Source organism: Macaca mulatta, chromosome X, assembly GCF_049350105.2.
Source record: "Macaca mulatta isolate MMU2019108-1 chromosome X, T2T-MMU8v2.0, whole genome shotgun sequence".
NCBI classification, from domain to species: Eukaryota; Metazoa; Chordata; class Mammalia; order Primates; family Cercopithecidae; genus Macaca; species Macaca mulatta.
In genome coordinates, this window is record NC_133426.1 from 131,375,148 (window position 1) to 131,402,788 (window position 27,641).

The following is a 27,641-nucleotide window of genomic DNA, read 5'->3' on the forward strand; positions in this document are numbered from 1 at the left end:
CCAGCTTCCTCATACCCTTACAGTAAATATTTTGAATCATTTTCTTTTTCCTTTTGCCACTAGGTGAAAAAAAGTTATTTCATTTTTATTTACATATATTTATATTTACATTCTATTAATTTGAACATTATTTCATATGTTTATTGATATTGTGTAATTGTTTCATTTTTATATGGAATGTGCTATCCATATACATTGCATTTTGTATGTACCACATATTATCTCCCAACCTATTGCTTCCCCCTACCCCTTACTGTTGTTTATGGGCATTCAATTTTTATGTTATCAAATCTGTCGTTTTGTTTTTCCTTTATGAGTTCTGGGTTTCATGCTTCACTTAGGAAGGCCCTTTATACAACAAGACTTTTTTTTTTTTTTTTTTTTTCTAAAGACCTTACCTCTAGTTTCCCTTAATCTCACGCCCCTCTATTAATGACCAAATAATGCTATCAACTCAGGCTTTGTCCGACTCCATCAAGAGAGATCAAGTCCCTTCCACACATCAAGAGCTACTGCTGTTTATTACTCTTTATCATTCTTATTTATACTGCATAAGATGTTTTAGAAATTACCCCCCAAATTCTCATTATTACAATTAAAATAGTACAGTTGTTCATAAAGACAAAATTAATAAATAACTCCCTATCTAACTTCTCCAATCTTGTCACAAGGCAACTGATACTCACTGTAGAGTGACGGTCTTTCCATACCTTTCTCTAGACTCATAAATATATATACAAACAGACACATAAAAAAATCTTTCCATTTATTTTTATGAAAATTGGGTATTTTATGTATTATACTATACTTGTTTGTTTTATATAACAATATAACATGCATGTTTCTTTAAGATAGAATATGCTTCTAACTCATTCTTTCAATATCTGGAAATACTAAATGTTATATGTTATAAATGTACCATTAATTATTTAACTAGTGCCCTATTGCTGGACATACAAGTTGCTTCCTTTTGTTGTCATTGTCAACCCTACAATGTCACTTTTATAATCCTTCTCACTTCTCTTCCTAACCCCATGAGATCTTCTGGGTCTTGTTACTTCTTCCCTCCTTCTCACTCCCACTCCTGTGTTTTGTTGGGACAGTTTAGTATATTTAGCTAGATGCTTGTGCTGTCCAATATGGTAGCCACTAGCCACATGTGACTATTGAACACTTGAAATGTGGCTAGTCTGAACTGAGATCTACTGCAAGTACAAAATACATGTGGGATTTTTAAGACTTGGCACAAAAGAAAAATGCAAAGTATCTCATTAATACTTTTTATATTGATTACATGTTGAAATACTATTTTAGATATTTAAGTCAATCTGCCTTTCCATTTAGATTTAATTACTTTTCCAGAGAGCCAGGTTCATTGCCCATCATTGTTTCTTCTCTCATCTTGAGGTCTCCATTCTGATTCATTTATTATTTAGTTTGAGTTTTTTCTCAAATATTTTTTCACTGGTGTATGAAAGTGATATATTTTTTGAATTCTTACATGTCCTCAAACATCTTTCTCTGACCCAAGTGGATGAATGATACCTTGACTGGATAGTAAGTTACTTGGTTTGCAGTCTTTTTCTCTTAGAAATTTCTAGATGCTATTCCACTGTCTTCTAGCTTCCATGATATAGATGAGAAAACCATTTTTTCCTTTGTAGATGATTCAGTTTTTCTGCCAAAAAGCCTGAAAGATTTTCTCTTTATCCTTGAGATTTAGGAAGTGTATCAGTGTATGTTTCAGTGTAGAACAAAGTATGCCTCTTTTATACATATTTTCGCAGACCAGCTTTTGGCTTTGTTAATTGCACATTGAAATTTTGTAATTATTTTAGCTTATATTTTTATTACTTTTGTACAGATACTTTTATGTGAAATATATATGTATATGTTCTTTTTCTGTTCCTGAGTTGAAAGATTTTTTTCAATATTTCTTTAAATTCAGTTAATGCTATAAATTTTCCTTTAAGGAAATTTAAATTTAACTGAATTTAAAGAAATAAATAATAAATTTTATTTAAATGTATATTTCATGCAAAGTCTTGAAAATCCCACATATATTTTATACTTGAAGCTATCATGTTTTTAGTTACGTCCCTAGATTATTTAGGAAGTAATACCATTTTTGTTTATTTTAAAATAATTTTAAAATTCTCTTTTGATTTTCTCTTTGATCCAAAAATTACTTACATAAAGTATTTTATCGTTCTTCTAAGTTTTTTTCCTGTCTACTTTTTCTGTTCTTTGAATTGTTGATTTCTAGCTTTACAGAATTCTTGTCAGAGAATGTTATCTGTCAGATTTCCGCTTGAGAATTTATTAAGGTTTTCCTTGCGGCAAAGTACATGATAAATTTTGTAGATGGTCCAGGGGCATAAGATACAAATGTGGTTTTGTTTTTGGCATTAGAGTATCTAGTTCTATTTATTTGACAAAATATTAGGTCAAGCTTCATAATTAGATTATTCAAATCCTTGGTATTATTTTTTGCCTACTTACTTTTCAAATTCTAGTAAATCTGTATTTCACAACTGTAACTGCAGTTTTATCAAATGCTTCACATATCATTCCATACAGTTACATCTAATAAATATTTGTTTACGGAATGAATCCCTCTAGGTTCTATTTTAATGCTTTTGGCCTTAAATTCCACTTAATCTGATACTGACATCCTCACCCTATTCTCTGTTTATTGAAAATTCCCTGGCATATCTTCATTTATTCCTTTATTTTGAAACAGTTTCATCATTTTGTTTAATGTTTGTCACTTATATATGTACTTAGCTAAAATGTATAAATCTGAGTGGTTTTGTCTGGAAATAAAATTTGTCAACCCATTTCCATTATTGTAACAAACACAATGTCTTAATCATAGTATAACATTGTATGTTTATTGTCTTTGTGGTAGGCAGAATAATGCCTAAAGACATCCATATTCTAATACCCACAACATATAAATATGTTAGGTTACATGGCAAAGGGAAATGAAGATTGCAGATGGAATTAAAGTTAATAATCCATTGACATTAAGATAGGGAGACTATTCTGGATTATCTAAGTATACCCAATGTACTCACAAGGGTCCTTAAAAGTAGACGAGTGAGGCAGAAGAGTCAGAGAATATATGATGGGGAAGATGGATCAAACAGACATGAAATCACTGGCTTTGAAGGTGGAGGAAGAGATCGTGAGCCAAAGAATATGAGCAGCCTCTAGAAGCTGGAAAATGCAAGAAAAACAGGTTTTCTCCTAGAGCTTTCAGAAAGGAATATACCCTTGCTGATATCTTGATTTTAGCCTGGTGAGACTCATTTCATACTCTGACTATCCAGAACTGTAAGATAACACATTTGTGTTGTTTTAAGCCACTAAGTTTATGTTAAGTTGTTATAGTGGAAATAGAAAACTAATGCAATATTATAAAATGTAAATAACAGTTTGTTTCCAAATTACTGTGGACAGTGGATAGATAATGGGGAAAAGTCAATTTAAAAATTAAATGAATTAATATTCTCACATTGTTTGTTCTTCTTTCCATTTCCTTATTTAATTTTCGAATTGACTTTTTGTCCCTTATCAACACCTTCTTGGCAATCTGCAAATTTACTGGTACTTTTATTTTATAATACATTTCTTTTCTTTCTTATACATCTTTTTTTATTTTTTTACTTTTCTTTATTATTATTTATTATTATACTTGAAGTTCTAGGGTATATGTGCACAACATGCAGGTTTGTTACATATGTATACATGTGCCATGATGGTGCACTACACCCATTAACTCGTCATTTACATTAGGTATATCTCCTAATGCTATCCTTCCCCCGTCCCCCCACCCCACGACAGGCCCCAGTGTGTGATGATCCCCACCCTGTGTCCAAGTGATCTCATTGTTCAATTCCCACCTATGAGTGAGAACATGCAGTGTTTGGCTTTCTGTCCTTGTGATAGTTTGCTGAGAATGATGGTTTCCAGCTTCATCCATGTCCCTACAAAGGACATCAACTCATCCTTTTTTATGGCTTCATAATATTCCATGGTGTATATGTGCCACATTTTCTTAATCCAGTCTATCATTGATGGGCATTTGGGTTGGTTTCAAGTCTTTGCTATTGAGTTTCTGCACAGCAAAAGAAACTACCATCAGAGTGAACAGGCAACCTACAGAATGGGAGAAAATTTTTGCAATCTACCCATATGACAAAGGACTAATATCCAGAATCTACAAGGAACTTAAACAAATTTACAAGAAAAGATCAAACAACCCCATCAAAAACTGGGCGAAGGATATGAACAGACACTTCTCAAAAGAAGAGATTTATGCAGCCAACAGACACATGAAAAAATGTTCATCATCACTGGTCATCAGAGAAATGCAAATCAAAACCACAATGAGATACCATCTCACACCAGTTAGAATGGCAATCATTAAAAAGTCAGGAAACAACAGGTGCTGGAGAGGACGTGGAGAAACAGGAACACTTTTACACTGTTGGTGGGACTGTAAACTAGTTCAACCATTGTGGAAGACAGTGTGGCGATTCCTCAAGGATCTAGAACTAGAAATACCATTTGACCCAGCCATCCCATTACTGGGTATATACCCAAAGGATTATAAATCATGCTGCTATGAAGACACATGCACACGTATGTTTATTGCAGCATTATAATACATTTCAATCTAAACTAACAAATCTTTCAGTTATAATGCCCCATTCCTCAAGCATTCATACTATCTGAAGTCTAATTGTCTTTTAAATTTATAAACAACAGATAACATGAGGATTAGACCTAGAAAGAGGGTGGCAGGAACTATGTCAAATTTAACCTTATTTCACTTTCACCTTCTCTTTTCCAATATTTCTTTCCTTTATCTCTAACACTCTGCCCCCAACCAAGTATGTACAGTTCAAGGCTCTCTACCACAGAGCTTTGTGCTAGGCATGACCTTCCTGGCAAATATCTTATATTTAGACCAAACTTCCTATCTCCTTTCTTAAGAGTTACCTGCTCTGTGTTACTTGTTCTCCCAGGGACCATGACATTTTGTCATGCAAACCAATGAACGATTTCATACTGTTAATGAAGCCAACACTATTAATATGTGGGACAATGGCTTAACCTTTTTGAAGTGGTTTTGTTTTCCAGATGGGGATGATAATTTAACCAAAGAAATGACTCTTTGAGGCTGGAAATTTCAGGCATTGTGGCAGGCTATACAGGAAAGCATTTGTGGCTGGACGAGGAAGGAGTCTTCTTCATGCCATACTTCACTGTGCACTATCTAAGTGGGCTCCTACTCCAACTGCATGAAATCAAACAAGTACTAACAGTGTATGAACCACCATACCAGCTAGATATCCTGGCTATAGAGGCTATTGTGCCTCAGGGCCGCTCTAGGGCAACCACATGAACAGATAATTGGGCCTGTGAGCTGACAAATCAACTTGTACCCACACCATTAAGCAACTGTAATTCACTCTGAGTCTAGCAGAGATCCCATTGTTTACTGCTATAAAATAAACTCTATAAAACTTATAAATATGGAGACAGAATTTAACATAATGCCGCATAGGGTACCTTATATCACAGAATACTAATAAAAACTTTTATATTATAGAAATACATTTTAATAATGTTGTGCTTAAGAATAATTATACTTTGAATGATTTTCATGAGAGGCATCTTTCCGTACATTCACTTCAATATTATGACTGGGTTTTCTCTTCTAACCTATATTAGGTTAATAAATTACTTGGATTTTAAAGGCTATGGTGAGTTATGGACTTAACTAAAACATGGACTTCTAAACTGGCTTGCATTATTCCACATTGGCAGAATTTAACTGCCATTATGAATTACTTGTTAATTATGCTATTTACAGTTTATATGCATACTTGAGACTTTTTAACATGTTTAGCATGTTTCACTTTTTCTCTGCATAAAGAATAAAAATCTATAGGTTTATGTGTGCTGTGTTGAATCATATTTTAAAATAGAAAAAGTAAAGAAATTAGTGTGCAGTTTTGGCTATTGTTTGCATGGTTGTTAAATCATAAAAAAATAAAGTGGAGAACAAATGAAAGAAGAAAATTTATGTAAGTATAACTAAGGTTGTCAAAGGAATAGTTACAAAGCTTATAACTGAGCCCGAATGTTCAGCATTGAATCAAAACTTTGGAACTGGAAGAGGGTTTTGCATGTATCTGTTCTAGTGGGTCACATATTCAAATATTTACATGGGCTAGGTAAATAACATAAATGAGTGAAGTGGCTCAGATATGCCAACATGGATTAGTAGTGGCTGTGGAAACCCAGAGAGTGCATGCTGTCTCAGAGGGATCAGCTTCAGCTGGTTTTTGCCCTTTGGGAGCACAGGCCCAAGTTTGCTGGACTTTTCAATACTTTGAGACAAGATGGAAACCAATACTTTTGTATGCAGCTTTTTACTTTTAAATGCTAATAACTAATTCAATTTTTAAAGTGTTAGTATCTATGAAACATATAGGGTACATGGGATGTCAGATTAAATCTCTGATGAAGCCCAACAGAAACGAATTTTACAGAAAATAATATGGAAACATATTAAGTCACTTACGTGCTGGCCACATGTAGGAGAAAGAACATGGGATTTCAACTCAGGCAGATGCAAGTTGCAATTCTAACTCTGTCACATAATCACCAGGTAATGTTAGGCAAGTTTTAAAAACTCTCTGAGCCTTGATTTCCCTCTCTTAAAATGAAGATAACAATACCTGTTGCATAGTATGCTTGTGAAGATTTATAAATAAAAGTAACGTGTGGGAAATGCCTACAGTAGATCTTGGCACCTATGAAACATCCACTCTTTTTACTCTTTTCCACCAGTCTATGTGCCTACCCTGTTTTATTATTATTTTTTTCAATAGCAATTCTACAAATTTGGAATTATATTATGCTCCACTTCCTACTAGAATGTAAGTTTACATGATGGTAAGCAATGTGTCTATTTCTTTTTCACTGCTGTATTCCCAACACTAAAAATACTGCCTGACACGTAAGAGGTGTTCAATTAATGCATGTTGGATAGATAATGATTTTAATAAATTTTAGTACATTGACTCCTTCCCTTTAATGAATAAACACATGCAAGTACATATATGTATATGTTATCCAAGCTCATAAACCAAGTTAATGCTGTACTGGAACTTGAATTCACATCAAGTTATTTCTCTATGATTACTTTCATTGCATTATTAAAGTCTGTCAAAATTAAGCAATGTTCTACATGGACATGCTCATCTCTTGGGTTTATAGAAAATACAATCTTTGAGGTATTTGAATAGCTTTGCAAAGGAAGTCTTCCTCACACTTCTACTGACTTTGGTGGTTAAAGGCACTTGTACTGCTCTATGGATTATTCTAGGTTTTTCATTCTGACAAAAAGACTATTAACTGCCTTTGTAAATCATAATGATAACAGTTTTACATATATCTGGCACATTATACTTAAAAATACTGTAAAATGAACTCAGAACTGCAAATGTTAGTTGAATCTCACATCAATCTTTTGGGGTAGATGGGACTGGAACTATTTTCCTCATTTTAAAGAGATATCAGAGACACTCAGTGATAAATGCCTTACCTAAAGTCACAGTATGGATAACTAAAAGATCTGGCAAGAAACCATAGTTCTAAGGTGATATTTTATATTCACGGGACCTATTGAAGACTTCCCACTATAGCCAAGACTGCTGTATCTTACAATCTGGATTTTTTCTTCCCCTTCTCCCGTACATAGAAACTAGCCTGTCCTGGGCTCTATCTCTAATCCTGCTACCTCTTATACTTCTACTTGGTATTAATACAAGAAACTTTACTGGCCAGAGCCCACCGAGTGATAGAAAAATAAACAAACCAAAGACCTGCCCTCAAGAGATTTCTATCATCAGTGTAACACAAATATTTAGTCTGGCTAAAATATATGTCCCTTGTAAGAAGTGTTATGCCTTAAGGGACTATATGAGGGGGGAAGAGAGAAAGATGCTGGTGTTAATCTAATATAGTGCTTCTCAACTCAGCATACCTATTAGAATCCTCCAAGGAGCTCTGGAAAATACCAAAGTTTGGATCAATCTAGGGTGGAGTCTGGGCAGTGGACTTTTTGAAAGTTCCCATAGGGATCCTAAGGTATAGCTAGTGTTGAACCACCACTAGTCTAAATGGAATAAATTGCACTGTAGGGAAATAACTGAGGAAAGCAAAAGACAAATACCTACAGACAAACTTGACTTCCTTTTTCCTTGTAATTCCAGTCATTTAATTAAACAGATCTTAATGCCAATTATATTTACAAGATTTTCATTGAGGCAGTAGCTTTCCTGAGACTTAATCTCCAATGATTTTAAGAAAAATATTTTCCTCCCTCAAATCTGACAAACCAGTGTCCATTTGATGATGACGTAAATATGATCAATTTTATACTAATGTACAAGGTTTGGCAGGTGAAAACTTAAGTGTACACACAAGCGAATGAATCAAAACTGAAATAACTGTCTTAATTTTTATGTATAATTCAAGTGAAACTTGGTTTATGTCCTGATTTCTCTGCATTTCCCATTTTCTTACTTTAGTTTGTTTTTATTGGGGATGGCACTTGTTTACCCTTCTATTTTCAGCTACAACCTACGTTTGGGTTCATCCATCTAAGTTATTTTGGTTTGCTTATTTTTACCTCTTACACATGTTTCTTTTCTTTTTCTTAAAAAACCTCCATATTTTTCATATATTCCATCTTTCCTACAATAGTCATTTCCAATATACTACATCAAACTTAGATGGAAAAATTTGTGAGTTCGGTCTAATAAAAAGGAATGGCAACTCCTTAAAGAACATCTGTATAGATTGAAGCTAATTAGAGACACAGAGATTTTATCCAAAGATGTAAGTGCAAATAGTCCCTTCAGCCTTGGAATCTGACTCCATAGGTCTTCATATTCATGTGTGAGATGTGCCTCTTTCAAACCTTGTTACAACTTTGGCACATTACCCATCTGATGTGAACTTAGATCTTTTTAACACTTTTATGTTAAACATAAAAAAACAATGGGAATCTAGGATTTTGTGGGGAATGGCCTGAATGACTTCTTTGAAGGGTGAAATTGAGGTTAAATATATGCTTATCCAATAGCTATAGTAATATTTGTATACCTTTCTCTACGCTCTCCAATCTGTCCAGTAAATCAGTACCATATTAATCTTGTTAAAATGCCCTTTAAATGACCATGCTATGCTCCCACCTTTCATCATCACACGTCTCCCATTTCTTAATGTATTGAATTTAAAACATTTGACTTGGTTTTCAAAATACTTTGATACTCTGGCCCAACCTAACTTATTTTCTATTGATTTCAAACATCTTCCATGTCAATCAAGCTGGTCTCCCTGTTGTACTATAAAAATACCAGGGTGTTTTTGTTTTGTTATGTTTTGTTTGTTTTTGCCTTCCTCTGAATTGTTCTCAATGTGCATAGATTTCCTTCCTTTTCTCACTCTGACTCTTTAAATTCGACCTGTCTTATGAGTTATAGGATGAGTTCCAATTCTTTTCTGAAGACTCTTCCAATCTAGTGCTCTAACTGATCTCTCCTTTTTCTAACATCCTAAAATACTCACCCTCCCCCAAATGAGGCATTTGATTAAATATAGCCTTGTCACTATTTTAGTTACTTTAAGTATGTCAGCCCTGTAAAGAGTCTGAGGGGATTGTTTATGCCTGTTCTAATATATCTTCCTTGCTTCTAACTTGGTTCTAGGCATATGGTTAAGGCATAATAAATATTTGCTGACTGCTAACTGATGCTGGTGTTGCCTAGGAGCCTGGGCCTATACACACCGTCAGTCCTGTCAACAGAGGCTGTGAAAATTCTACCAGAGATTATGTCTGCACAAAAATAAGCCTTTGGCATAAATTGCGATGACTGCCACTAGAGAATTCACCTGCAGGAAAGGGACCTCAGGCATATTACTTGGTGCTCTCGGAGACTCTTATGCCAGGTTTTCTACTGTCAAAATACAGCTAAACCATGTGCTAATGTCATGATGTGAGTCTCTCCAATAATTAACTGTAAATCTCTACCTGCTTAGTTTTCTGACATGGCTTCAGCATACTAATTTCCAATAGGCTATGCCTCAGAATTACCATGGATTACAAATTTATGGAAAAATTGGACATACTCTGAGAGTCAAAAATTAGCATTTTAAAGAAGCACTTTATTTTCTGTAAAAACTCTATTTTCAAAGCTAAATGTTCTATTTTATTCTGAATGAGCAAAATAAGTCTAAGGTTTCAGAGAAGAATACATTCAGAAGGTAAAGGATTTAATTCCAAGATCTGGAACTGTGAATCCTTTTCTTTGAACACAGCCTCTCTTTTCTTTTACTCCTTTCTCCACTTTAATTGCTATCACCTCATACCGTAACCTCTATTTCCCAGACTCTGCCCTACTCTCCAAGTCTCTTTATCTTGCTTCTTCCTCCCTGCTGCCACCCCCTACCCCGCACAGACATGCACAGACACACAGAGACAAGCATACAGCCTACCCACCTCCCTAGCCAAACTTCGACCCATGGTCATACACTTGACACTTTAAGAATATATTTTTTTACAGTCTATATTTTCTTGCTCCCTAGTTCTTCCATTCTTTTTACATTGACACAAAGTAAAAATTCAATTGAATAAATAGTAGCAGTTACTATTATTGTCATATAACACTATCAGAATATCAACTTTTCTGCACAGTGCATTGCCTTACTGAAGTCCCTGAGGACACTCATGATGAAAGCCCTTAAGCTCACACCATTCACTCCTCTGAGGCTCTCACTATATCTTTCCAACTGTGATTACACATTCATTTTATGCCCCCTTTGTATACCAAATTGATACTCCTGTTGCACCTATACATCTGACATCTTTAAAATGTACCCAAATCTTTTATATATGTGCACCTTTTCTCCCTCACTTCATCCTAAAGGACTGGTAACTTGATTCCTTAAGTGTTAAAATGGTATGCTTGCTTTTTTTGTACTTACCATGGGACCACTGTAAGGGTCCTGCACACTGTGGGGGCTTGATAAATGTTATATTGAGAGTCAAATACATGCCTGAAAGAATCCTTTTAAAGCTAACCCTCAAATACCTATAAAATGCCCAAGGGAATCCCACAGAGGAATAGGTGAGACAGAGCACAGCAGAGCTTATTAAAAATGATCTGGGCTTGCAATACAATTTCTTTTAGACTGGATTTTTCCTTAGGCTTAGGACACGTGCTAATTCTCTCAGCTGCTTTAATCATGTAGATATTAAACAATGAGGGGGCATCAAACAGTCTTTTAGAGTTATGAGAAGTGCATGCTATGAATAGAAACGAGGGAAGATGAAAGCCAAGCATGTGGTGACTGGCAGTCCCAGCAGCAGGTGTCTTGACTGAGGACAGACCCCAAGATCTACTGGAAAATGCAAAATGGAGAAACCCAACGCTGTCAGAGAAGAAGGCTTCAAAACTCAATCCAAATCAAAGAAGGCTGCAGACTTTTATGGAGGCTTTTAAAAGGAAAGTGTTAAGTTTGTCTGAATTGTAAATAGAATCCATCTGAAGACATATTTTCCCTTAAAAAATCATCCCAAAACGCAAAAGCAAAAAAAAAAAAAAAAAAAAAATCGACAATCAAAACAATAACATTTCAAAAGATTCTAAAAGGAGGGAGGGTTGACAGCCAAACCTTTTTTTAAAGTAATGGTAGCCAGGAAAGAAGATGATGGGTTGTAAGAATTCACCACCTGGAAAAGGGAGTTACCTGGGGAGTGACAGCTGCCATAGGAAAAGTAGAACAAACACACCTGCTGTCAGGCACACCTGTTCTTTTCAGGGAGAGGAACCATGAGGCTGAAACAGCAGAAAACGCCCAAGAACAGGGTAGGATGACTCTTGCAGCCCTTAAATATTTTCCCTTACTCCTCTGGAGTTATTTCCTTGGCAGGAATGGCTGCAGAGTAACCACATAAGATTTCACCTAAGTCTTTCAATTTTCATAGTCTCTCAAATTGATTTTCTGGCTGATAGAAAGAAATTCCTTAAAGGCCTCAAGAGAGGAGGGAGACAAACATTTTCTGTGGCCTATCCTGGAGAAAGAAGATATATTATTATCTGCTATATTAAAAATGTGACTTAAAGGTGTTGAATCTCAGGTGGCATGAAGCCTAGTGGGACTGGTAAGGTACACAGAGATTGTAAGGGGAGGGAGGATGCCAGGCACACACACCCACATGCATGCACACATGCACACGCACACACACTTGCCAAAAGGCCTTACTTCCCCATAGTAATTTTTTGGCCTTTAACTGTGGAGGGTCACTTAAGAACATGCTATCACTTCTGGTTCCACAAAGCGGCTACCTGGTCACTGATGCTTGCAAAAGTCGAATTCTGGGTTTCCACAGTAGCCCAGAGAATATTTCAGCCCAATGAGAATAAATCAGACCAAAAGGGCAAGATATCTCTGTAACAGATTAGCTATACTAGCTTTGTAAACGTTCACAATGCCCTACAGGAAAGCCTGCTGCCAGCAGATAAGCCAAACTGGAGTTCAATATCAGTGGCAATATTTCGTCCTGCCTTGTAAAAAAAACGATATAGTAAGGGATGGAACTAATTGAGGCAGTGGCAATAGTGAGATAGAAGGAATTTTAAATGTAACTCATGCATAGTCCATAAAGGGACTAAAAAGTACAATATTTTTGAGTACCTACTAGTTACTCTATGTTAGGTATTGCAATGAATTCAAAAGACCTCTATACCGATACAATTAATAGTATTTGCAATCCTTAAGGAACTTAACATTTCATTGGGGAGACAACCTTTACAACCAACGCTTAAGCCAGTAAATAGTCAACTGCAAAGCTGTGAATGTCAGACAATAAAAACTAGAGGAGTTCACAGAAGCAGTGAGCAATATATGTGGAAGTCAGAAGTTGTGAAGGAAGACTTTATCAAAGAGGCGAGACTTGAGTTAGACCCTGAGGATGAATAGGATTTGGAAATGCTAGAAAGAATCCAAGAAGAATGTTTGAAACTAAGATGCAAAGGAAATATGAGATTCCAAACATGACCTTCAGCGTGAGTCACAGTCACTATATTTACCCTTGTGTGTAAGAAGCAGTGTATTCTTATTAATGTGGAAATGTAAATCCCTAGGGATTCAAGTGAAATAAATTACCACCAATTTACATTGAGTTTTTCTAACCTTGCATATAATTCAAATGGAAAAATAAATTTTTAAATTTTTACCTTAATTAAATTTCAGGCATCTCTGCATACTTAGGTTTAAGATCACAATCAGTACCAGAATAAAAAATCCCAAGAGGTGCCTCTGAAAGAGTTCCACAGTAAAGTCACTACACTTGGTGAGTTCATATTCAAATCAATCATAAATTCTATTTTAAAATAATCCCAGGAGTAATCTTAAAACCAAATCCTCCAACTCTGTAACTCCCAACTTTTGATTATTCATGTGGTTGTAGTAGAGAAAATTAACCTCTGCTTTTCATGCAGCCCTACTTCCAGATTTTTATGCTGGGGTAGCAGTATTAACCAGTTTGTATTTCACCTTTTTCAGCTATCCACACTGCCAAGAAGGTGTTAATGAGCAGTGAAAGGGCCAAAAGGCCAGCAGCCAAAGGAAGAAAGGCACACAAAATACAATTGGGAAAGCCCTCTTTCAACAACCCAACTTTGTGAGCATTTGATTCACCAGTCAAATAGAATATGTCCATGAGTTCAAAGAGGATAAATAAATCCAAAGATTTATCAAGAGTGATTAGAACAGTCTTGAGTCATTTCTCAACTTACAGATAATTTTTAATGCAGTATTTCAAAGTGAACTTTAAAAGGAGGGACTAGAAATTATCCATTGTTAATTTTAAAAAGACGTTTCAAGTCCTCATTAATGTTCTACAAATCTAGAATTTGTTAAAATTTCGACAGGCTTTGTTAGAAATTTACTATTAGTGAAAAATGTGCATAAAACAAATTAATTTCAAAATTAAAATTTGGAGAGGAAAAGCTTAAGCTTCTTAAGATAAGCTTTTAAAAAGCACTTTAAAGGCATACATTTACATTCCAATAACTGGTAATCATTCTTATCTGTTCATTAAAGCAGGAGTCAAAGGATCTCTATTTGGCCACACTTTATTTACTCAGTTTAAATTCCACTGAATTTTAGGACCATTTTTGCATATTCTATTCTATAATTTTTATAGAGCTATATAATATTACTTGTACTATTTTGCACAATTTATTTTCCACCTAGACATTTTCACATTTTATCTCATGTTTTTACTACAAAGAAGAATACTTGCATAAGGTAAACATTTTCAAAAATACAACAAAATATGTATAGGATAAAAAGTGATTATCTTTCTATCCCTGTCCAAGTACTATTCCCCAAAGTTAACAATGAGGAGTATTTTTGTATCTCTTATGCATATACACACATTATATCTTTTTATGTGTGTGCATACATCTTTGTATATGTGTATTAAGTGAAATGTGTGCATATTCGTGTATACGTGTATATGGATAACGTATTTTCAACGAAATTTGGGAGCTTTTGATGCAGACTGTTCTACACTTAGTTTATTTTGTTTAACAATATAATATATTGGAGATATATCTGTCTACATCTTTTTTAATGGCTGCATAGATGGAAGAATATGTTTTTTAACCAGCCCCCACTGATGGAGTTTTAAAGCATTTCCAGTTTGTTTTTGTCGGATATTACTACAATTGTCCTCCAAACAGATTGCATTACATGACAGTGCCTGACTCCATGTATTTTAGAATAACGAAAACGCAATTCTTACTAACGTATTCAAACATTCAGATGAGTTTATTCTCAACTGGTCTAAATTAGCTAGGTCCTACTATACAATACTTTGCTTTTGGAGACACTGCTGCTATTGTCATGGCATACTCTGCCCTCTGCTAAATATTTCAGCTCATTTATATTGTGTATTTGGCATTTCAGGGACAGAAGGGAAAGGAAAATGGTTTATGTTCTCTCCTTTTGTATTCTTCTTCAGTACTGCCTATATGGCTTGTGAGGAACTGCTTTTCTCTAGTGTATTAGAAACAATGGTGGCAGAACAGGTAAGAAATCAGTGGTGCAGCAGATCAGAGTGTCAGTCTGGCAGAAGATAGGAGCAGTAGAAACAAAAGGGCTATAAGATAACCAAATATAACTGAATTTTGAGTAGTCAACTCTTTCATCTTTCTTCCAAAACCCCATTGGTTTGCCCAGTGGAAGAAAATGGAGTCCTATAAATGGTTTAGGAAGTAAAGAGAATGTGACTATGAACTTTCTTTTGAAAGATTATATTTTAAATATCTCCCTGTATGTTACATAAAGTTGTTTAATTGTATAGATATCACTTATTGAAAGATAGTTTCACATTGTTCACTGTGAATTAAGTGGAAAATAATAACTAAAGAGAGTTGAGAACAACAAAATCTCTCTGGAAATAAAATATCCTCTTGTAACAGGTGGGCAATTTGAAGGATTAAATTAATGCTTTGGGGCACCATTTAGACAGTGGATTGACAGTAAACTTACAATATTTGAAAACAAAAAAGTTATTGTAGAATTGATGATTTGGACAGGTCACTTATCCCAGAGTCCAATTCCCTTTCTGTAAAGCTCGGTGGCTATACTAGATGATTTCTAACAGCTCTTTCATTTCAATGATTCTGATATTATGGACATATTTAACAATAATTGTAATAGACATAAAAATATTCTGTGGCCAGAAATATTAAGATGTTCACTTTTGTATTTTTCTTAAGTCCACTATTGCTACAATTTTTCCTAACAGAGACTTTTGCTCCTCTGTGCCTGGCTAGATTTTACTTTTGAACTTAACCCAGATGTCATATCTTCCAGGAATGTTTCCCTGACCCTTCTAACCCTTTATTTGAGTTAGATGTTCCTCCTACTGTTATTATCACACTGTGTTTTAAATTATCTGCTTTTTTTTCAGTCTCCCAATTTGATTATAATAAATTCCTTTTTGGCAGCAACTATGCCTTTACATTCCCAGTGCTTAGCACAATACCTACCACATAGCAGAGACTCAACAAATGTTTATCAAATTAATTAAAGCATGACATTCAAACACTCATGTCAATAATTTTTTACAGCAGAAACATCTGAAATTGCTACATCATTGGCTGGTAAATGCAACTGCCTATTTATAGTCTTAGATATCTCATGAGTATCTAAAAATGAAGATATTTAAAACAAAATTCTTGATTTCTAACCTGAAACCTATTTCTTTCTCAGCTTTCCCGACATTAGTTTCCCTGACCACAACCCTGACTTATTCCTGATTCTTCCCTCTTCCTGTCTACTCAAATACAACCCTGAACATAAGGTCCTTTAGGTTATATCTCAAGAATATATCTCAAATTAGTCCACTTGCTTCTAGCTTCACCTCTTGCATGGACTTCTGCAATAACTTGATAAGTGATTTCTCTTGTTCCCTTTTGTATTCCCCATCCATTATCCAAACAACTGCCAAATTAATCTTTTATATATGTGAACCCCACTGCTGCCCCTGATTAAAACCAATCAATATAGTCCCATTACCTTAGGAGAAAGTCTAAAATCTTTGGCATAGTTTTCAAAGCCCTAGGTCTTGTCTCCACCTAACTCCCCAACTTCATCACATAGCACATTTTCTCTCCCTTTCTGCAATATAACCACATTGGTTTCCTTATAGTCATTAAAACACACCAAACTCTTTCATGACTTAGAGGCTTTGGACATGCTGTTTCCCCTCGCTTGGAATGCTCAGTCCGTGGCTCTTCACATGCTCCACTCTTCCTTATCCTTCTTATCTCAGCTTACAGATTACTTCCCTGGACACACTAAGTAGATCCCTAGCCTCACCCTGTTATCATCTAAGAATACACTCTGTTGGTCACCATAGCACCTCATAGCACTATTTGGTATCCCTAAATAGATTATAAGCTCAATGAAGACAGGGTATATATTTGTTTCATTGACCACTGTACTCAGTGCTTAGTACCTTGTCTGGCACATAATAGATGTTCTCTCTATATTTCTTGAATGTAATACTAAGCAAATGCAAAATAAATACTAAGAGTGCGATGACAATGCTGTACTGCTTTGGTGCAAAATCAAGCCTGGTTAATCACAGAGGTGCAATCTTGATAAATAGATATTCAGGGCCTATTCACAATCCTTAAAAAGTAGTATAACTAGGCCGGGCATGGTGGTTCACGCCTATAATCCCAGCACTTTGGGAGGCCGAGGTGGGTGGATCACCTGAGATCAGGAGTTTGAGACCAGCTTGACCAACATGGTGAAACCTCATCTCTACTAAAAATACAAAATTAACTGGGCATGGTGGCACATGTTTGTAATCCCAGTTACTTTGGAGGCTGAAGAAGGAGAATTGCTTGACCCAGGGAGGCAGAGGTTGCAGTGAACCACAATCACGCCATTGCACTCCAGCCTGGGCAACAAGAGTGAAACTCCATTTCAAAAAAAAAAAAAAAAAGTAGTATAACTATTAAGCACTTATCCACGATCCTTCAGCCATAAATACTGGCAAAAACCACTAAAGATATTCACCCATTTGTTTACTCACTTATTCAACAAATAATATAATAATAAAAAATCAATAATGACTACAACTATATGGAGAAATACTGTTATCATAAATGAATGGATTTGATTACAAACAACATGGAACAGTCAGCTAATTTCAATTTTTTGGTAAGTTATATGTAAGTGCCTTTAAACTTCTCCAAAGGTACATGTTTATTTCTCCTGTCTAGACTCTATACGTAGAGGATAGAGTCCATAAATTGTATTTTTCCTGCTCCAATAGTGCTTATTGCAATGCTCAGCAAATAAATAGATGATGCTCATCTAAGTGCTTCTCCCTGTATCTGTACCAACATAGACCCTGAGCTTTTCCATAACAAAACTCATACTAAGATCCAAAAGAAGATACTTCCTGAGAAAGGAAAGAGAAAATACAGATAAGAAAAGAAAACCCTAATAAGGGCTGAAAAGTCTGTCAATGATGATGGACAGAAAAACATTAGAAGAAGCACTACTATGTAGTATCAGATGCATATATTTACATTTAATTTGAGGGTGATAGGCTTAGCACCATACAAACAATTTTTGTTTATGCCTTCTAGTAGCTTACTATCCAAGATGCTGATTATACTGCAAGGTACACAAATAATTTAAAGGGCTATTTTTCATGCTGCCTCATATAGCAACTCAATGGGCTATGTCATTGCAGTATATTATTTGTTATTGAATTTCCTCATTTTCATTTGCTGAGCTGATTTTTATCAATACTACTACAGCTTCTTTTTATTTATAGCTTCTATTAATCATGACATCATATTGTTTGCATTAAAGAGTGGTCTGAAGTGTTTCTATGAAAATTATTAACATTTTCACTGAAATTTAGCCAAAATATTAAAGAAAATACATTGTAACAGTCCATATATGTTTATGCAAAGAACAACATAATTCAATTCCTGATGTAAACCAGAACAACCCAGTCTCCTTAATATAATAAAACACAAATACAATATAAACCTACAAATGTCTGGACATGGTGCCATTTCCGAAATAGGATAGCAATTAGGTAATATTTGGCCAGAGAGGAAAAGCAAGATTTTTGGAAATTATCCTCCTAAAGCTATAAATTATCCTCCTAAAGCTATAAATAACCTGCTAGCAATTTCAATTTAAGTTCAAATTATAAGGGCAAACTGGCCACTCAAACTGTTTTCAGTGAGAAAAAGGAATTTAGAAGTGCCTTCATTGTTTTCCTGCCTGTGTGATGTCAAATATCTGCTTTATTTAAACAGCTTGAACTTCCACTTGGTTGTTTCAATATCAAACATTGTCTAAAAACGATCTTTACAATAAGAAAGCCTGTGATATGTGGAGACGACTACCACAATTTTAGGTTTCACAATAGCCACAGTAAATGATTTGCCTCTAGCAAATCCATCTACTTACATGTCAGTAGAGGAACATGGTTTAATAAATCTGAATTGGTTCCGAAATGGGAATTGCATAAGGATGACAATAGTGAGAAATATGGTAAAATGGAAGAACTATTTTTGAAATCTCTTTTCTTCATGCAGAAGACTACTGAGAGTTTCTAGAGTTGCTGAAAAGGGTAGAAACTACATGTGTGGATTTCTTAGTGAACATAATCTCTCCACAGATTCCTGGCTAAATAGTAAAAAGCAGCATTCTGGTGAGTAATTGTATATACATCGATGCTCAAATGAAGGCATTCTGTAGAAGTTGTATGCACAATAAATCACCGTCTGTACTTGGCCCTTGGAGTCTATTTGAATGCCCATTCAGTCCAAGCAGGCTGGCTAGATATGTCATTGATTTTCTTCTTCAGTGCCATCCCTGGGAAAAAAGCCAATGTTTAATAATGGAAAAGATCACAACTTAAAAAGGGAGGAGGGGAGAGAGTATTTTTGAACCCCAATCAGCAAGTTTCTGGAAACTGGGTACACTAACAAGGTATTTATGGACTTAGGTTGGATACAAATAAATATATAAAAAACAAGTATTCATCTGAATAAGAAAGGACATTACAACACCTTTGACTAGGAAATCTCATTCTGCCAATGATATCCTACCCTTATACCTATTGGACTTCCTTATGGCCATAAAACCTACTTTTCAACCTTGACGAAGACCACAAGATTGATAACCTTCTTTTATTTTCCCAATCAGTCTCTCTCCTAACTGAAGCTCTTTTCTATGGTGGTCTCAAATCCAGGATCAGCTGTTTTAACTAGTCTTTCAACAGCATTATCTCTGCCTTCTCCCTCATCTTTCTACTTGACCTATCTTATCAATCAATGCTCCAAGAAATTTTACCTTGGTTTCCACTGTTTCTGCACCTGGGCTGATAAGAAAATTAAAATTACTGTATTTAATATCCCTTTCCTAGGAACGTGGCCCTCAATTCAAATGATTACTATAAGAAAAGGCACTTGATTTGACTGGATAAATCCTAATAGCCATTCCTTACAGTGGCTACAAAGTCCTATGTGATCTATCTCCTGCTCACTTCTCCCACCTCATCACACATTACTCTCCTCTTCACTCACTAAGATCCATTCACAATGGCCCTCTTTCTGCTAATTAAATATGCCAAGCTTATTTATCAATCAGAGCTTTTGCCCTCGTTCTTCCCTCTGTTTGAATAATATTCATCCAAATCTTCAAATAGCTGGCTTATTCTTGTGATCCAGGTGTCAGCTATTCAGACTTCCCTGACCATCAAGGCTAAAGTAGACCCTACTGCCAGTCACTCTTTATTATAATCCTGTTTTAATTTTTTAATAAAATATATCAATAGCCAAAATATATTGTTTATTATCAATCTCTCCTTACAAGAGTGTAAGCTCTCAAAAGTAGGGACCATGTCTGTGTTTTTCACAACTGTATCCCCAGCACCTAAAACAAGATCTGAAACATTGTCAAAACACAAAAAATTCTCGTTGAATGATGGAATCGATTGTCACAGTGATCAGTTCATGTGTGAACATCTGACCTAAGCTTTGTCAATCAAAGTACATTCTGCAGATCCTACCCCTGGCCACAAGTGATTGATGCAGGAGTGGGCAACTGAACAAAACCAGGCTAATCAAAGTCCTTACTTAGGATTCTAGGTCTTGGGCCCATTAAATACACTGCTTCTATTTTAGAGTGGTAAGAAGAGATGGTTAAGAGCCTATATCAGCCATGTTTCACACTCTGTGTTTACTAAGCCTGTGTACATGAAAGTGAAGTTTAAATTCAAAGCCCACTAGAAAAATTTAAAGACTATACTGATCATATTTGATTTATTAGCTCCAGTTATTTCCTGTGTCAGTCATATCCTTGCCCTTTCTACAGTTTGCTATTCTAAACTTTCTTTTGTTCCCTGAGCCAATAAATTCATGCCGCTTTTTGCTTAAGCTAGTTTGAGTTGACTTTCTGTCACTTACAACCGAGATTCTAACCTATATACTAACTTTCCCTGCAACCCTACTACCACTTTCTAGATTTTTTTCTGTCTCTTATTGTTCATTCTGCTAATGTTTCTTTACTCTACTCACAGCCCTCTCTCCCTCAATCTTGGCAGACGACATTGTCTCCTACTTAACGTAGACAGCAGATGCTATGAGACATGACACATTCCTTCAATTATCCCTGCTCCTCTCATGTTTCAGAGACCAAACATTCCATCTGTATTCTGGATCCTTTATTTAGGTTTTCTCCAGAACCTTGCTCCATCAGATACTACCTCTCTTTTCTATCACTTAAATATTTTTCTTCATTAGTTCATTTTCCCTTGACTGTAAGTATTCATTCATTCATACTTCAAATATTTATTCATTGCCACTGTGGGAGGTACAGGACTAGGTTAATGTACATGCTTATGTTACTTTTCCATCCAAAAAAACAAATTAGTGAGACAACAAAAAATTCCTTCCTAAAACCTGTGTTCTCTTTTAACTATTGCCCCTCTCTCCTTGATCATCCCATCACTTCTCAGTCAAGCATCTTAAAAGCCTATACTTGATGCCTCCACTTCCTTTTACTGCATTTATTTATCAACCCACTGAAATCTTTCTTCTATCTCTACTACTACACTAAAAATCTCTTTTTTCAAAGTCAGCAATAAACTCCTAAATGCCAAAACTGGTAAATACTGTAGTCTTTACTTAATGAGACCTTTCCTCATATACGATACTGTTCCCTCTTTCTGGATTATTTGTTCTTCCTTGTCTTCTATAATACCACTTGTCCTGAATTTCCATTAATCCATCTCTCAGCAATTTTTCTGGGCTCCTTTTCCTGTCAGTCCTTTAAATGTTTAGTGTGCTACATGATTTTGTCAATTGCCTCTTCCTTTTATGTTTTCTACTCTGTACATGCTCTTCTGGTGTGATCACATCCAGTCTCAAATATTAGTTATGTATCAACAATATCCAGATCCATTTTCTAGCCCCAGTACTCCAAGTCTTGTATATCTAACTTCATAGTAGATATTTCTACCTGGAGAAACTACAGCCCTGTGAAGTCATGTTCAAAAGAGAATCATTATTTTTTTCCCGCTAAAACTCTGCCTTCTTTCTTCCCTACCTTCGTTTGTTGATTGCTAGGACCATCCTCCTCTTTAATGACTTACCAAAGATAGAAATTGTATTAGTTCATTTTCAAGCTGCTGATAAAGACATACCCAAGACTGGGTAATTTATAAGGAAAAAGAGGTCTAGTGGACTCAGTTCCACGTGGCTGGGGAGGCCTCACAATCATGGTGGAAGGCAAAAGGCATGTCTTACATGGCAGCACACAAGAGAGAATGAGAGCCAAGTGAAAGGGTTTTCCTCTTATAAAACCATCAGATTTCTTGAGACTTATTCACTATCATGAGAATAGTATGGGAGAAACTGACCCCATGATTCAATTATCTCTCACTGGGTCCCTTTCACAACATGTGGAAATTATGGGAGCTACAATTCAAGATGAGATTTGGGTGGGGACACAGCCAAACCAGGTTTTTCCGGAAATCTTTATTATTTTCTCTCCTTCATTAGTAACAACCAGTTAGCCCCTAAGTCTTGCCAATTTAAATTTATCTCCTATGTATGTCTCCCTTTTTGAAAATTTGGATATTTAATGCCTAAGTTAAGCTCCTAATCGTCTCTTTCTCTAGATTATTGCAATATTTTCCTAACTGGTCACTTTCAACCTGTCTTTTACTCTTCTAATGTATCCACCTCATTGTCCACAGAAACTACAAAAATTTTGAAATCCTCCCCACCGGAGAAGAATGTGCTTAAAGCACACTAAAGTTCACCTTGAAGATTATGCTTTTTTCCCCCCACAGGGCTCACTATGAATAGTTCCAAAATGCACCTTTGAATTTGTCACAATTGTTTTGATAAGACTACAATTAACCAAGTAAAGTAGAAGTCTATTAACAGCAATAGGAAGTCACTGAATACTGGTCATAGCATTGGGCAGAGAGGTAAAACGGTGGAGAAAAAGAAATGGTAATGTAATTTAGAGGAGAACTAAATTCTTACCTGACTTTTTGTTATGATTTGTCTATTGCTAGGGTTCAAACACTTCTTCTGAACCATGTCTACATGCATATCAAGCTCAATATTATATTAGCATGTAACTTGGACGTCATTTCTGTTCTTTTGTATCTCAGCACAAGCAGATAAAGACATATCACCAGTTTTATTATTTTTATTTCAAATAGATGTCTTGTCACTTTCTAAGGTCTGTTCTTCAAATGAGGAATTATAAAGAAGAATCTCAGAAATAAGCATTTCAGTTTTAGGAGACTCAGAAGGATCAGACAGGCCAGTGCTGAAAAGGAAATCATCACACAGAGATCTTGTTGATTATCCTAGCAAATCTCTCTTTTCATTTTACTTTTCTTCTTTGGTTCGAAGATTCTCTCTAGAGGCAGAAGGGAGGGCTGTACATTTCAAATTATTTTTAGGTCTTTGATTAACTGTGCCACCAGACCCCAGGTGACTATTAATATACTAGTAAAGGCAGTTAAAAGAAGACCTGAGGTCATTCAGAGAGTGAATGAAGCAAAATTGAAAGCATGAGTCTTGACCCAGTGATATGATCTTTCTAGTAGACCACATAGTAGAGGCAATCCAAAAGGGAGCAAATGGGAATAAGGGACACTACCTGCACAAAAGGTTAGAAGACAAAGCTACTCAGCATGGAATTCAGAATTAAAATGAAAGAACTTACCTAGTGAACTTTCAATTCAACCATATCTCAATAAAGCTCAATCCTATTATAACACAGCACACGATTATAAGGCTACAAATGTACTGCAGAGAAAATCCTGTGTCTTGAAAAATAAAAGCTCAGTAAAACAAAAGCCAAAATAAAAAAGCTATCAGTTATGCTTCTCAACATGAGTTTCATAAAGTGGTGCTGCTGTATTAAATTTTTGTCTGTGACCAAAAAAAAAAAAAAAAAAAAAAAAAAGTCTTGAATAGCAAATGCTCCATAAATGCTTGTCCAATTGAATTATCTAATTGATTAATGTCAACTTTTTAATATTTAAGGATCATTGGGGATTATACATTGATTAGCTAACAAGTACTTCTTATCCAGAGAAAACTGGAAGCTCATGCCATAGCTTACTAGGATTTTTGCAAGAGGAGACAAACATTCATAAGATTGCTGTTAATTATGTTTCCACTTCTCATGAATTGTTTACTTTTATTATTTACCTATGTCTTGAATGGTATTGAAGCAAGCCATGTAAGTCCCTTTGTCAACTGCCAGAAGTATAATTCTCTACGATTAATCAGTAAAAAGAGAATTAAGCATTGCTTCTTTAGAATTAGGAAAAACCTGCTGCTGATAAATTGAGTGCATTAAGAAATTAACATACCAGTAAATGATTGATCATTACAATTATCTGAATTTGCATTTCTAGAATTTCACTGAAAGAACTCAAAATCATTCTTCTAAGATATTTTTAGCTATGTTTCCCAACTGGATGAAGTATAAAAGAGATATGCTGCTTGTTATTACAATGATAAGTTCAAGAATCTTTCAAAAATGTTCACAACTGGACATTAAATTAATCCAATATATTTTAAAATAGGAACTCACACAAGGGTTTAGGGTTTACCAGCTAATTTTTTTTTTGTCATCTACTCTGATGTATAAAAGAACAATTCATCTGTATGTCATGAATCACAAAGGCTTGTAAGTCACCCAACTACTAAGCATCCTGATTAAAAAGCTGGAGAAGAGCAGGCCATTTAAATAAAAATTATTTGGCAGATGCAAACATCTCTATGCAGGCAGCTCATGAAAATATTACTGAGGAGTAAATAAAATAGGATAACGCCATCCAAAATATACCATTCTCACTCCAAGCTAAAAATAATAACTTTTGTTTGAGGACAAACAACAACGATAACACTAATAATAAGTATTGATAACAATAAGTAATATTGAAAGATAACCATATGCCAGACATTATTTTAGTATTTTGTTGGTTTGCTTTACTTAAATAAATATTTACCACATGGTTAGTATGTCCTAGGCAGTGTTCAAACACTGGGACTCAGCAATGAACAAAACACAAAATTCCTTGCTCTCACAGAACTTAATCTAGTATGAAAGACAGAAAACAAATGAATAAAATAAAAATATACTAATAAGTATAAATGTATAGTTATACATATTTGAACATATAGTACAGTAAATATGTATGTAGTAAGTGTAAATAAATATGTAAAGCATAAATAGAAATAAGCAAAATAGTATGTCAGATGGTGTTAAATAGGGTGAACGTAATGTCTCAGTTTTCTCAGATAGTACTGGTTTATAGTAGTCTTAGTGTAATTACTCCTAGCCCCCACTTTCACTCTAAAAAATGTCTCAGTTTAGACAACAAATCATATGGTCACCTAAATGATAAGTACTATGGAGAGAAAAAAGCAGGAAAACAAATGTGTTGGAGGAGGGTTGTACTTTTCAATAGCATAGTCAGGGAATGCCTCTCTGAGAAGGTCACATCTGGGTAAGAACCTGCATCAGGCAAAAGACTGAGCCAGGTCTCTATCCAGGTAGATATCAAGGGAAAGAACATTTCAGGCAGAGGGAATAGCAATTGCCTATATTTTTCAGAATCATAACAGAATGGTTGTAACAGAACGGATGAGGAAGGAGTAGCAGGAGATGGAGTCACACATGGAAAGGGAAGCCACATTATTGTAGGGCTGTGTCCTCAGTGAGATGGGGAGCCATTGCAGGTTTTGAGTAGGAAAGTGATATGCCTTGGGCTTTAAGAGTATCACTCTGACTATTGTATTGTGGGTAAATTGTAGGGGTGTAAGAGCATAAAAGGAGATAAATCAGTCAAAAGGCTATTGCAAAAATCAATATGAGAACTGATGGTGGCTTGGACCAGGGTAGTGGCAAAAGAGGTGATGATAATTAGTCAGATTTTGGATATATTTTGAAGACAGAGATGACAAGGTTTGATGGTAAAAATTGATGGGGTCACGAATCATGTCAAGGTTTTTGATACCAATATGGGGACATAAGAGTTGCCAGAATCTGAGATAGAAAAAGTTGGAGGAGCAGATTTTGAAGGGAGGGTCAGGAATTCTGTTTTGAATATTGTCTCAGCTTGGGTTTCCCAAAAAGCAGACAGTGAAAGAAGAGATTGTGTGTAGGAAGTAAATTTTGGAAAGCGATCCCCAAAATAAGAATGGATGATCAGTACAAGTGAAATAAAGAAGAGACACAAGTCAAAGGGTGAGTTTTTGAGCTGGTCACAGCTGAGAGCAGCTGAAGCTTGATCTTACAGGGCATCCTCTGAAGAGCTTGTAAAATGCCTCAGAGAATTGTCTGCTCAAATACAAAAGAGGGAGGCAGACATGAATGACTCTTTCTCTTCTAGGTCAAGGGTTGTCCCATGATGTGTTAACCCTTTCACACTGCCAGGCTTGCACATGCCTCAGAATGGCTGAGTGGGTTGCTACAGGCATTCCACATACAAGTAGCAGAAAAGGCAGGAATGAGAGCTACCTGAAGCAGTTGAAAAAAATGTGTTGTTAGTGTATATCTGCATGCAGCTGGTAGGTGTAGCAATAGCTGGAATAAGAAGGTGGGGTGAAAACGTGAGGTGAATCAGAGGTGTCCAATACAGGTATGTTAAGTTTGAGATACTTATCAGACATGCAAGTGGAAATAAAAAATAACCAACTGGATATATGAATCCGCATTTCAAGGGAGAGGTCAAAGTTGGTGATGTAAGTGTTTTCTGTATATAAATGATATTAACTGTATGAAAGAGGATGATCTGACCAAGGGAATAAGTGTAGCAAAGGTAAGAGAAGAGGTCTGAAGGCTGGATTCTCAGGCTGTCTGATGTTTAATAGTTGGGATGATGAGAAGGATCCAATAAAGCAGAGTTAGAAGAATGGTCAGTGATATAAGAGGAGGCTCAGAACATGAAATCTTGAAACCTAGGTAAAGAAGAAACAGTGAGTGATCAGTGGTGTCAAATGCTGCTGAAAGGTCAAGAGGAAAACTAAGAATTGACCATTGAATTTAGTACCATGGAGACCTTGGTGATCTTTACAAGAGCTAAGGATTTCAAGAAACTCTAAGAAAAATCATTAACTTAATGTTGCATTTCCTGCAAATAGTGGTAGGGAATGAAATAAGAAAGACCATGATGCAACAATCAAACACTGAAAAATGTCTGTAGGTCTGAAGATTGACAACCTTAATGAGGTAGAAAGAAGGAGAAAACAACAATCAGATGGTATGAACTTTAAAAGAAGTGAAGCTGTAAAACTGAAAAAAAGAAAAAACCTAAAAAGAAGTGAACTGTAAAACAACACCTTGGAATAAATTGGTTATCACTGAGTAAATTATTTTTGGCTCAGCTAATTCAACTAGTTAGTTCACAATGTTAGAAGGAGAGAGGTTGATAATTTGATCTTCACCCTGGA

At 35.4% G+C, this 27,641-nt stretch overlaps 1 pseudogene; it reads left to right on the plus strand.

Annotated features, from left to right (window-relative positions):
- The first annotated feature begins 8,946 nt into the window (after positions 1-8,946).
- Positions 8,947-9,041, plus strand: LOC114675271 (small nucleolar RNA U13; annotated as a pseudogene).
- Positions 9,042-27,641: the final 18,600 nt, after the last annotated feature.